General features: G+C 41.3%; 1 protein-coding gene across 2 annotated transcripts in view; it reads right to left on the bottom strand.

The window, feature by feature from the left end:
- LOC109465317 overlaps positions 1 to 14,105 on the bottom strand; it is a 78,733-nt gene extending 64,628 nt beyond the window's left edge. For both annotated transcript variants that reach the window (XM_019762524.1, XM_019762525.1), the window contains exon 1: positions 13,506 to 14,105. The gene's annotated coding sequence lies outside the window, so the exon portion shown is untranslated. The remainder of the gene's footprint in view (positions 1 to 13,505) is intronic.

Genomic DNA, 14,105 nt, shown 5'->3' with positions numbered 1-14,105 from the left:
CACTTGAATACAGACATACTGTCTGTATGGAAATACTCTGTGCAGGTGTTAATCAAGTTAAATCCCAACAGCCAATCAGCAAGAAATGCTCTGTGCAGGTGTTAATCAAGTTAAATCCCAACAGCCAATCAGCAAGAAGAATAGAGGAAAGCTGCATGCCTATTGGTTGATGCCCTGCATTCCATTGTGATGACTCATACCCAAACGTGGTAAACATGACACACTAACACAGTAATACATTTGCTATAACACAGCCAAAAAACTCAAATAAAACCATTCTAAAAGCCTGTATCACAAAAATTTAAAAAACGCCTAGGGGTATTTGCCCACTGTACCTCCATACCAAATTTCAGGACCTTAGGCCCTAAAATGAAGAAGCTGAATCCATTTAAAAAATGGCAGGAGAAGAAGAAGGAGGAGAAGAAGAAACACCAGAAAAAGCAATATGGTTTCACCACACCACTTCGTGGTGTGGTGAACACATAATGATAAAATGGTAACAATGGACATGGTAAAAATGTGCCCTTATTATGTGATATGCATTATAAGAAACATTAAGCCTGAGCACCATCTTCATCATTTTATTGTAACTCAACGTATTCGTTCACACCAAGGTGTACTAATGAGAATGGTATCCAGACTATAAATATACACATCAGAACCCTTGTTTTTACGTTGGCCATTGCCCCATTGACCCATGGACTAACAAGTGCTGTATAAAATTCTGACTTTAAAGACCACCAGTGCGTACAATTTAGTATACTTAAGGAGCTCTACACTACTACAAGTAACAGCCCAGACTAATTAGTAGAACTGGGTCACTGGAGTGATACTAGACTGGGGAATCGATACGTGGTAAACGAAAGTAAGTAGCTGTCTGTTTCGAACGCTGAAGTTTTAAGTGGCACTGATTTGAGATATCACAGGAAACACAGCAGTTTGGATTCAGTGACGTTCTGCACCTTCCCCGACCACCGACTAACCAAGGTTGGCTGAAGTCTGGGAGCAGTCTGAAAAGATGTAGGCCATGCCTACCTCTATATACGCCTCTAACCGAATTTCCGTTAAATTTGAGTCAAATTGTACTCCCGAGCAAGCAACGACCATTGCTGACTTACTCCCAACCACCAGCCAACCATTGCCAAACCTTCCGTCCACACACGAATTTTTTTTACATATTGAAACATTTGGCTGGCGCAGCCGAACAGTGGTCGACCTCGACCGCCAAACACCAGCCAACCACTGTCGACCTTGCTCCCGACCTACTCCCAACCATGCTTGGGGGGAGTTCGGCAGTGTTTGTGAGGCCACATTAGGCTGTTTGTGACAGGGGCTTAAGCTTAGAGTGGGCTTTGTTTTCACATTGATCGTTATCCTGAACATGCTCTTGGCCCTGTGCATCATCAGTGATGCTCAGTGCAGCCTCCAAGTCCCGCATCTACTCAACATCGATCCGACAAAACAAACGTCTTACCCACCCCGGGGTCACACGTCAACCTTCTGTACCACAGGTCAAGTCAAAGGTAATTTCCCTGCCTCCGGATCGTTCAGAAGCATATTAGGGACGTACAGAAAGGAAACAGGAAGAACTGCCAGGAATTATCAGCCATCAGGACATCTATTTTAAATTTACGACTAGGAGAATAACCGGTGCCTCATTATTTACAGATGAACAACTAACTTTGCGTGGACGACTAGTAGCTCCAAGTATACTCCATCTGATATCCGGCTTTTTTAAGTCTCCACAGTTTAATGTACATGTTTTTCTTCCCCCTTTATATCTTCCACTATATCTTCGTATGGCACTTAAATGTTTCTTTGTCCATCCATTCCCTATCTTTCCTCTTATCTTTATCTTTAGTATATTTGTTACCTTATTTTTTGTGTTGTCTTCTACTTATAATAATTATTGAATAGTTATGACCCAAATCTGTCTTTTTATTCCAACATTCATCACAATACGTACATGGTGACGGCACACTTGAGTTTTTTGCAACTTTTATTTAAGCCGCCATCACCGCATGAACGGACAATAGACATAGTCATTTTCTTCATAGTCTTTTCTTCATCTCCTGAATACCGAAGTGTTTGGTAGCCTCACAAGTTCAATGCCCCCCCTCATGAAATCCCCGTTCTCAATCCGGGGACTACGCCACGGCCGTTACCACAGCCCATGTAATTCAATTACCGAGCACGTCTTACGACCGGTGTTGTTCATGCAGGATTCAGATAGGAGATCCCACAGTCATCATAACTACATACAAGAGGGATGGCGGCGCTCCAGGCAGTGTGTGTGGCTCTCACCCGGTATAATCCTACTGGAAATTCTACATGCACAACTACAGGCCGGGGTAATAATGGGAGTCCGGGTGGAGACCTGATAACGGTCAATAATGACCGGGGTCATGACCCCTTGACAGGTATCCCGGATGTTGGAAAGAAATGGCGTTATTAATCTACTCATGTATTGGACTTAAAAGGGATGACCCAGCTGGGTTTTGAGAAGATTATTTTCTTTCAGTCGAAGGGGCAAGAGAAGAAATTTTCTTGGTCTAATGGCGTGATACACATTTTACATAGCCACTATACGTCTGTTGCTTCTCACTGTTAGTACAGCTCATTGATGCTACATATCTAGCCTTTAAAATATTGCCTCGGTTCTTACACTCCCTGCAGCGGCTGATATAACGTTAGCAATATTTCCTACAGAACACAGGCCACCTACTTATCATCCTCACTGACCTACTAACTCCTATCATCAAGAGTTTATCAATACGTGTGGAATAGCTAGCGCAACAAATCATACTTTACCACCCCCCTCCCATACACACACAACATTTTGAAATTCCCGCCATAATGTCTCATTATAAGAGACTGACAAAAGCATTTCAAGAGATGTTAAAAACCTTTCACCGCCACAAGAACTCTTGGCAATTACTAACCTGACCTCTCACCGCTTTCTGCAGCTGTTTGATTGGATTCTTTATTAGGAAAGCGAACTCTTCTGTCGCTATCTTTGGCGGTAATGGCGATCAATGGTGGTCATCAGGCGGAGAGGTCATAGGTCAGATAGTCCCTCCCTCATTACCCACATAATGATAGTTATTTCGGCATGACTGGTAATGACTGTGTGTGGAGCTGTATCTGTGATGATTCAGATGTAGACGTACTAGCCAGATGATTAGGGATACAAAATCGCCAACCAGTTATGCATTGCGCATAGTACTTCGGCAAAACGTCTCGTTTAATGTCGTATTCACGTATTTCTGGGTATTTCTGGTCTGTTTTTTAATGTTGCGTTGGAAAAATATCGTCTGCAACGAGCAAAATTCTCATGCAATGTTGACCAAACATTCAACGAAAACCGTAAAAAAGCCGGGTTTCGCACAGCTAGGCACAGCACCTTATGCAGTAGCGAAAGAGTATTTTCTACATGTTTATATCCATTGCCACCTCTGATTCAAAAGATTCTGACACCCGTTTCAGATCGGTACGTAAAATTTCATATACTGTACGCTTTTATAGAAGCCTGATTCAGCTCTGATCTACCCAAGCTTACCATGATAACGGGGCTTTCCACGAAATTTGATAATATTTCTGGCATCAAATATGATTCTGATGAAATGAAGCTTATTGATTTGCTTTTATGAGGTTAAGAAGACCGTGGGCGTAAGCTTGTTTGATGTCTCAGCCCAGGGGCACGTTATTTCAAATTTATTTTTTTTCATCAGGGAGGATATAAGTCTAAAGCCGTGTTAAGTTCCGAAATATAACCTGTACAGCGGTATGGTAGGCGGAAGCATCAATTTCTTGGCCAGTTAAGCCAGTGTTAGGCCTCTGGAACCCCTATATTTGTATATTCAAGCATCCTATGCCCAGAAACACAACTAGATACATGGAGCCCATGAAGTTTCTACTAAAACTAGTTTTTTTAGAGACTATTGTTGCATAGAAATTGGGAAATACCTTTCCCAATAGTTCAGGAAAAAACTATCCGAGTTCGACAGACTGTTTTGGATGTGAGGAGACATGTTTGAATAATCAGGTCCAGGTGGAGTGACCTGTGTGACTCAGGGGTCAAAGGTGGATGTATCCTTGTTCACATCGACGTTTTACGTTGTTGAAAAGTGGCAAATATTGACAGAGAAATAAGCTGTAAATGTCAGTGTAGGTCTCAATCTTGCCAGGTAAGCTCCAGAGAGATGATTGGAGGGCAAGATTTTTCCCATATTTTCAAACTGACGTTCTTTCAAAGGCGAATATCAGTCAGTGGAATGCCGCTGGTATCAGCCTGAAGCACATGTTAATTCTGTGTCTATCTTTCTCATCAGTAGCAATGCACGTCTAAAGTAGTGTTAAGGCAAAGAGAAGACCATTCTCTGCGGTATGATACTTCAAAGTAATAGCTGCGTGGTCAGTAAGGCCTTGGTGTCAAGCCTGCGAATCCAGTAGCCTCAAGCATGATTTTCTATGGCGTCTAATGTCAAATTACCAAAGAGTGTAAGAGAGAAGGTTTCTTTTGGTTGTATATAGTCAATCGTAAAGCTAAGCTAGTACTAGATTGTACCGGGGAAACGTCTAGGAGTTAACTTGGGCAGACGTAATGTTATTACCCTTGTATTGACTGAACCGGTATCTAGCAGAAGCCCAGCAGACAGACATCAAGTCGTAAACTGCAAGACAAGGTATTAGGTCCCTGCATAGCCTAATGACTTTAACTGCGCTTACGTGGAGGTGCTAAGTAAAATTAGAACAAGGGTAGTAAACTATAATGAAGAATGCACGGTTCATGTTATGGATGGTAAAACAAGCACCTGATCCATGGAGTGAATAAGTACTATGTAATTCCTACACATACGCGGTTCCATATATTTAACATATGATGATAACAAGGTTGGAAATGCTTAGGGCTCATTATGATGACGGTCCCTTTCCCAATTAAAAAAAAAACATCTGATCGATCAATTATCTTGTCGTCCTAGATGTGAGCTCTATTCTGATAAGTTCTGTTCTGTCGGGCAGGGATCATTTTTTGGTAAATCCACCAATAGCGCCGCTCGAAATGAATAATACCAGGTTCACATCCCATACGTCATTGCGACAACGGACGCCATTTTGAAAACCCTTCAATAACTCACCACATCGAGTTTTTTTCAAGTATCATAAATCACGATGAGACAGTTCTTTGATGAAGGAGCCAGGGTTTTAAGTTTGGTGTCAAAGTCTTCATTTTACTTTTCTCAGAGTTCAAAGTCTCATGCATAAGAGAAAATTCCATATGTACAGTCACGCCATATAAGAGGGAAAGAGGAAGCGGAATTCTAATCTTCTTGTGCAACAGCTGCCTGGAGCAAGAGGAATCTCTGTTCAGCGGGGAAATGATGTCACGACACTGTCTCGCGAGATTTATACTCCGTGAACCTGTGTAAGACAGACCTCTCCATCAACTGCTCGTTGCCCTTGGTTACCCTTGTCTGTATTTTACAATTTTGCGTACTGCCTTTTTCCTTTGCTTAAGGCAAGGTTTCGCTGCTATAAAGCTTAGGGCGGCAACTGACTTTTTAAACCTTTCTTTTTTAAATTTATCTCATCTGCTTCGGACATTGCTGCTAGTGCCTCTCTGTAGATTTATATGAAAGATATTGAAGAATATCTCATTTTCTTATAGATAGCAGGCTTGGAATGAAATATGCATGAACAAGTTATAACATTCATTTTGCTATAAATTTTCGTACAAAAGTACTGCCCAAAGTGTAAAAGATTTTGACTTTGTTTTGGGATGTAAGTCACGAATGTGACTGGATATCACATGGCCTATCACTTGGCTGGTGCCAAAAGTTTATGGATGAAACAAGCATAAAAATTTCACATTTGACGCAGTTACGACGTTTTCTTACAAAATACTTAAGCACTGTCCCAAGTGTAAAACATTCCGACTCTGTTTTGCTATGCAAGTCACGTACATGACTAGAGATCACATAGCCTATGACTTGGCTGGTGCCAAAAGTCTCGACAACAACTCTGTTGTCGCGAACTCGCTCTAGGCGATGCCATTACACGGAATCCTGATGGGGGCGTGCAAACCGAGATAAGGCCGGCGCCTATGCTTCAACACGGCCTGCTTAGTACTCTCCATCTTCCCGGTAATGCCTGACAGCACTCGAAACTCTCGGGTACGTGTTAGAAAAGTTTGTAGTTCGCAAAACTGCACCATCTTCACCGCGTTTGTAATCTAAAAGACTCAGTATGGTGTTAGATTTAGTACCCTTTACAGCAAAATTTGATCCCAACTTTGTCTTTTTCATCTACTTTTACAATGTTTGTACGTGCCTGAAACGTTAGGATTACTATAGATGCCTTCTACATACTTCTCAGCTTCCTGTATACAACGTTAACACTCCACATGTGTGCTAAATGCTGTCTGATAGTGCTGGTAATAGGTGGTACGTAATCACGTTAAGAAATGGGACATGTTCCAGACATTGCTTAAACATAACATTTTCTACCCCCTTCAAATCCAATCACGCTTGAACAATGGTACGTAATTCTACGTTATTAGACTGTAATCTTCAGAGCTAATCTTTTAAGATAATCCTCAAGTATCGACTATACAATCATCTCTAATCCCCTTAAATTCCCACTTCCGAATGTGAATAGTCATGCTGGCATAGCTAGCGTTTTGAGCGTAGGCGTGAGTCCTCAACTAAGTCCTTAACTGATTTTCCAAGAAAAACCAACCTAACGTTACCACATCACACGGAAAGTCGCAAAAAAAATCACCAAAGAAGCTAAGACAGTAAATGATAGCGCCTCGCTGGCTCAGTCTGTGAGCACATGTTTAGGAAAGATAACAAAGAGAGTACCTGGATCCTTTTTAAACACCGTAAATTCGCACAACGGTGCTGCTAAAGACTGAGCGAGGCTCTGATCCTATATGATACTCTATGAGTCAACTCATGAATACTAATAGAATAATTGCATGGAGTTGATTACTTCCACTCCTTCTCAAGCCGGGAGATAATTACTCCTAGACTTCTGAAGGGATTAGGTAGGAAGGAAGTGGTGATTTAAGTCTTAGAAATTTTCTCTGGTGTGTCTCAAGGCAGGTTTGAATGTCTGACAGATCCGACGGATCGATGCAAGAATTACGTATATACAGAGAACTTGACAAAAAAACGGGCAGTGTTTTTGCGGTCAGGAAGAGAAGTTGTCAGTCAATGACCATTTTAAAAGCTTAGTTTGTGTCATTTTCTGTTGAAAAGGGTCTTTGAAAAGCATAGTTTGTGCCATTTTTTGTTAAGAAATGTCTTTAAAAAGCTTAGTTTGACGTTTGTTTGTTTGTTGAAAATGTCTTTAAAAAGCTTAATCTGTAATTTTTTGTTGAAAAGGGTCCTTTAAAACTGTCAAGTTTCAGTCTGTTTCCGCCGACTTGACACATATCAATACAGGATGCATATCAGTGCATGACTCTTTACGCAGCATTATTTGAGTAATCAGGTTCTCGTGACCCCATGACCACAATACCACTTCCGGGTCATGTTCACTTTGACCTTGGACATGTTACTGAATATACGTAGGTACATCACAACTAAAATATTTGTTTTATAAATAGAAAGGCTGGAGTTGTCGAAATATCCTTGGTGGAGGAATGTCCAATGATAGCCACACATTCAAGTTCAATAAACTAAAATATTATCTCAACTCCTTTGTTACATGTCCTCTAAATACCATGTTCAATGTAGAGTCCATTGAAAGCGATTACTGACATTTACCGACATTTATGTAGTCCCAACAGCGGCCGGGAAAATGGTAATGCATGTCAAACGTACAAGCTCACTTCCCTATTGAACCCTACTTAAGCAATCCACAGTGGGTATATCAAACATTCTCAGATAAAGGACAGGAGTAGAGGGCAGTGGGGAAAGACATTTGCAAACAATCCTGTAGGAATTGGCAAAGCGATTTTGTACAACTTTCAGGGTACTATAGGAGGGTATTTTGCTTTGTCCTCAACATTCATCCAACTCGTTATGTTGACAGAAAAGTTGTATTAAGTATAATGTCATTGCCCAGATTTTGCAGTGCCAGTGAAATGTTTGTAACGTTACAATAGGACAGACACCTTTGGCGCAAACAATGTTATGTTTTTATATCCCATCTGTACAACTCCTCAAATAACATCATTAAATCTGTTCCCAAATCCGATGTAATATTCCGCAACAGATTCTTACACAATACCTGGGCCCGTCTGTATACATAGACATATTTCTAACTATTGCTATTATGTGTAGTTTTATCTGTATGTTTTATATGGGCGAGTCATTCCTGAAATAAACAACAAAAAAGTGAAAGAAAGAGGCTGAAAGAATGATGAATGGGAGAACAAAAACCGTTACCTAGATCAAAGTTTGCGCATGCGCCGTGGAAGCAATCCCAGACGTCCCCTGTGACCTTACGTGACCGCATCACATCGCAGGTTCATAACGGAACCACGACCTTTTTGAGCCGCCATCTTTGCACGCGCCATTTCATTGTTATTCCTTTTATTACAGCGGGCCCTGGAGTCGAAACGCTATTGGAGATTATTTGCGCTGCCAATATACAGGGTAATGGATGGTCTCCCCAAAGGCCTACACTCCATTTTACCTCTCGCTCTGATATTAGTCAGCTCACAGTGCATCACACATCTTAACACCGCACACGCTCCTGTAATGATTAGTACTGCAACAGAATTACATTACACCGTATCAAGAATTCATACGTACGTTGACTACATGTGAAAGACCGTACTGTGGTGTCTAGTAATGAAATTGATATCGTCATGCATAATTGTATTTTAATATGTGCATGGATGCATATATGAGTTGGTAGGCAACATTTAGATTTTAATGATGAATATGTTGCTGGATAAGGTAGATTGAAATAATACAATATAACATATAGTTTACGAAATGAAAACATAAAAGTCTGCATTGGATTACACCCTTTTTTAAGATCCAAATGATATCTACTTTAAGAAATAAAGACAATTTTCACTGGGATACCGTTTTTTAAGATCCAAATAAGTAAAGAAGTTCATATCCTGACTAAATTGCTGTAATTGCAACCTACATTGAAGTATTTGGAACTGATGATAATGAAATGGAAGCATATTTTTCGAGATGTCCCTAGCGGTACTGTGTATAGAGAAGCAATCATCGCTTTCCTTTCCTGGGTTTAACTTCCCAAGGTTTATGAGAAGTTAGATTTATTACAACTCTGGGGAAGCGACGTCGGCAGGGAATCAGCATCCGATTCATATTTCAGATGACGTCGTATGTCTTCAGGCTTCTTCAGAAGTCAAGACGTACGTTTCACGTCCTCACAGTCGCGACGTTCCAAGGTTAAAGATAATATAAAACAGATGGTGTTTTAGAAGGCTAATGCGCAGTAGTTTTCGAGAGCAGTGAAGTTGACATTGCCTTTTTCTTGGGGAGAGATATCCTTCCGCGGGATTTTTCAGGAAATGGTGTCTACATCCACCAGAAACTGCAAGTAGAGTAGAATGTCAAATTTAGTTGTCAAATGGGATATTGGAGAAAATATTTCAAGAAACACGTATGTAGTTAATTTAGATTTCAGAATATGTGTCAAATACCTATATATTGATACGGGATATTGTACAAATCCATGTAAAAAAATCAATTTCAACAACGGATATTGTGGCGTATCTTCTTACAGAAATATTATCTATATCACAAAACATTAATGCTTGTTAATAACCGCATATGGAGTTATTAGAATGCAGGATTTGACATCAGGCTCATGAATTGTCTCTACCTTTGACCGAACACAATATCTGGTGTTCAGACTCTAAAACATCCCCGCCCTCTTTCTGTAGCCACCTCGCTACGTGACTGCGCATAACTCACCTGCACAGATACACCAGGCAAACTGCCAAAAACGCCGCGCCGCTTTCTAATCAAATCAGGTCCTTTATGATAGAGATTACGTTGCCTTTCCTCATTCTTATCTAAAATAAACTAATGGAAAGTATGCTCAGATTAATTAGATTATTCTACGTTTGTTTTTCATGATTACAAGTATTTTGTAAACAAATGTATTAGATAGTCATAAAGCGTTATACAATGTAGTCGGTTAATGGCAAATGCCCTAGTGCGCTCCAAATGTTTACCTTTTGTACTTGCATGAAATTTTATGATATTGATAATGGATGATGATGATAATGATAATGGTTTATTGTCAAAGTATCGCTTGGCCAACAACTTGCAGATAAATATATTGCTCAATTGATATACAAACATTGCAACAATAATGTTTCAGCGTAACCATGAATGTATAAATTAGCCCCTCCCCCTAACATTGACACTGGTCGAGCCCACTGTACGTGTGAATAGGCGTGTTAACCAAGATTCCACATGAAGCAATAGTTACACGTACATGAATTTTTAACCCATTTATTCAATATCGAGCGCAACGTTGCTACAGTTTGGGTAATTGCAGCCAACATCTTAATAGTCCATTTACTGTGCATCAATTCGAAATCTCTCTTAAACCGGCGCATTTATTCGTATCAAGTCAGATGGGAGTTCCCGTAGTCTAGACTAAGATACTGCAATGGTTCACTGTTTGCAAACGGACAATGTTTATTTGATCATTGCACTTATGCATTGGTACTCTCCAAGCAGAGGTTTGGGTGTTGGGTTATATTTGACGTGTCTTTAATGCTTTTTTTCATCGTGGTTTCTTTTTTTGCACTGGATTTTGTTGTTGTGTACTGCAAAATTTATTTGTCTTGTTACGTAAAGACTGTTGGTTCTGTCACAACCTGCTTGAAAATTCTACGGCATAAAAATTGCACGACGACCTACGATGAATATGAGTCGTACAGTACATCCTTCCGTGCGGCATGTATGTGTGTGTGTGTGTGTAGCGTAGGCGTAAGCCTTCCCCCGTCCTCCGCGCAAATCTGGGACGAAAGGCCGTTAACAAGTCAAACGGTTGGCTACATCCAGTCTTCATTTGCGTTCTGAGCAAATCCTGTGATAGATGTCTCTGTCCCAACTCTCCTTTAATGAGCCAAACGGGGCGTGAATGAAAATGCTACACAGCCCCATTCATCTGTCATAGACCGTTAACTGCACCGTCCAATAGTGCGCCAATAAGAGCATTCAAATTAACGGATAATGGACGAAATTACGTCATTATTATTTCATTCCTACCTTCCTCTATTGAATCATGAGTATAATGTAATTGAAATTGAATATTAGTGCTTGCATTCTACCTTACTCTCCTAGTGTTTTGGCAAGGGGCAACCAGTACATGATGGAAGTAGACACAGTACCAGAGCCGTTATTACCGGTACACTGTTTAAATTTTCAAATGGTCAAATGTGACGGTAAGTGTACCGGACGGAGGCCGGCGGTAATGAGGGGCAAGGCGAGCCGCACGGAAACGTGATGTACGCTCCTCTACATCGCAGTCGACAACTCACGTCGGATTTCTGGTTATTATCCCATAACAAGCACTGAGACGTATATTACAAAGGTCGTGATTCTAGTCTATACTAATTTACAGTCTGAGACACGAATAGACGTTTCAATAGGTAACAACATAGCATTAGGTCGTGTTGCGAACGTTTTGTACCGGCCACAACATGCATGATACTGGCACGTAGCATTTTTATAAGATTTCTGAATCAAGCGTCGAAACACAGCGATCTTCGGAAATGTCTGACCTATACCAGTGCATATACACGCACATTAATATCAATTACTGAAAATTGATTTTCTTCCCTATATCAAACTTATAATCATTGTGGTGAATTATTCTTCAAAACACTATATTGTTCCCAGTACGCCTATTAGTATAATAGATAAAATACAATATATGTATTCCATTGATAAAGTTAAAGTAGATATCATTTTACTAGGAATATTGCATAATGAGCTCTAACTCTATAGCTCTCTTTACGTATATCTCTCACGTCACACCCATCCCCCGCCCCTAACTGTACTTAACTTTAACCTTAACACAATCCCACCCGGATATGGACAACACCTGTGATAATGATGAGTCACCGAAGATTCAAGAGGGCCCTTTTTTGTATCCTTACATTATTGGCACCTGCGCCTGCCGTTGACGCAATGCAACGCAATAGCTGACGTTTTTATCGGCGAAAACATCTGGACGTGTGCGTAGCATAGATAACCGTTACACGTTTTTCCCACACTACTAAAACCCAGCTTGGATAATACCTGTCGTTCGGCCGGGACCGTAATGCATTACGGGCAATGAGCGTGGAGATTGTACCACAGAGGTCGCGCTTGCGGTTAATTTGACTTATGAATTATTTAATGCAGTTCAGCAGAGCCAACCAACTTTTTCAATTTCAATTTTTTACTGAGGGCCAATTTATGGCATAGGTGTGAATTATGTAAAGTTTTCCTGTACTTCTTTGTCACTGTTTCGATATGTCATTTGTAGTAAAACCGTGAATAAAATTATGTCAAGATTGACGACTTTGGTCTATAAACTTCAGAAAGTTGAAAGGGAATATATGTGATTTTCATGAAAAATGTTTCCTTTATATGTTCATGTGTGTCATTTTTATGTTTCAATGCGTAATATTTATGTATCGTAGATGGTCACTGGATGTTATTTTAAATTTAGTATTGGAAGCATAACGTAGAATAGTTACGCTTTATCTACTTACAATACTTAACAAATATTTTTTATACTATACATTAAAGAAATTACCAATTCCTTAGTTTATGAATAGATAGAAAGGGTTTCAAAGCAGTGACGTATCAAAAATCAAAAGCAATCCGTTCAAGTTTGCACCTGAGGCCTACTCTCCAAGCAGAGGTTGGGGTCATTTTTGGCGTGCTTTAGGCTTTTTTTTATCGGGATTTCTTTTTTGCACTGGGTTGGGTGACAGACAATTCCAGTGCAAAAAAGAAACCCCTGTAAAAAAGCCTAAAAAAATAACCCCAAACCTCTGCTTGGAGAGCACCTGAGGCCCGGGCATGTAGACGAAGTGTTATCCTCAGACGGTATGAGAGCTCAGTGTCCCGACAGGGGCCTCCCTGGCAGAACGTCCGATCCGTCTTACCTAATGAATTTTTATTTCACGCCAGCTGTGAAAGCTAAGGTGCAGTAAAACGCAGTGGACTGCGCAGGACCGGAAACGCCTGGCGTCAATTATTACCACTGGTTGTTTATTGGTCATAAACCCCGGCCGGCCATGTTGGTGGAACATGGAACGGAACGATTGGTCATGGCCATGTATCCTGTCCGCTTGCATAAGCGATATAATCACTGTAACAGTAACACCCCCCTCCCCTCCCTACACCACCACCAACTCTCAGCTAAACGCTTACAAACAAATCTCGCCACCATCTGTACCCCCACAGCCCGTGGATATCACCGGTTAACCTAAATAATGAATATCGCGCTCGTGCCACAAAATCTGGGGCAAGTGATTAAATGGTTGATAGACCCACCTGCCTGGAGGCGGCGATACGGCGATGCCGCGCGCCGCGGTGCCTCCGTGCTGATTACGCCGGCGATGTTCCCCCCGTGTGCCGATGAATCTATCTTGCCTCTGCGTACGTTCACTGTGGAGGCCGAGAATGAAGTAAGTAGCCCGCAGCGATCGGTGAGGTTAGCTCGCCACACAAAAGATGACGCTAACACGATATCCTGATCATAACTCTTCTTAATAAAGTCCGGCAGTCTTCTGACGTGGCGAAATCTCACCACTGATCTCCTGGCTTGAGGTGTATGGTGCCCACCGTGAGATACCTCAGCAGGGGAGAGTTACGCACGGAAGTCAAACGTTCAACACTCGGAGGAGCGGGATTCCATCACATGCCGTGGCCCAGTCTGATTGGTTCAAACCCTGACGGTGCAGAGGGGTGCGTAACGCCCACGTCCTGAGCGTCCCCAAACCAACAAAAACGTCAGGAACAGACGTCAGATTCAGCCCCAAAAGTGCAATTCAACCTGAGCCTTTCATAAACGTGGTACGAAGCGAAGACCGGAGTGGTTGACAGTGACAGGCAGGTGACAGAACCAGTGGAATGCGGGCGCGATCCTCATGT

Source organism: Branchiostoma belcheri, unplaced genomic scaffold (assembly GCF_001625305.1).
Source record: "Branchiostoma belcheri isolate BF01 breed outbred unplaced genomic scaffold, Haploidv18h27 scaffold15, whole genome shotgun sequence".
Classification (NCBI taxonomy): Eukaryota; Metazoa; Chordata; class Leptocardii; order Amphioxiformes; family Branchiostomatidae; genus Branchiostoma; species Branchiostoma belcheri.
The sequence above is the reverse complement of the archived record's forward strand: the minus strand, read 5'-3'. Positions and strand labels throughout refer to the sequence as shown.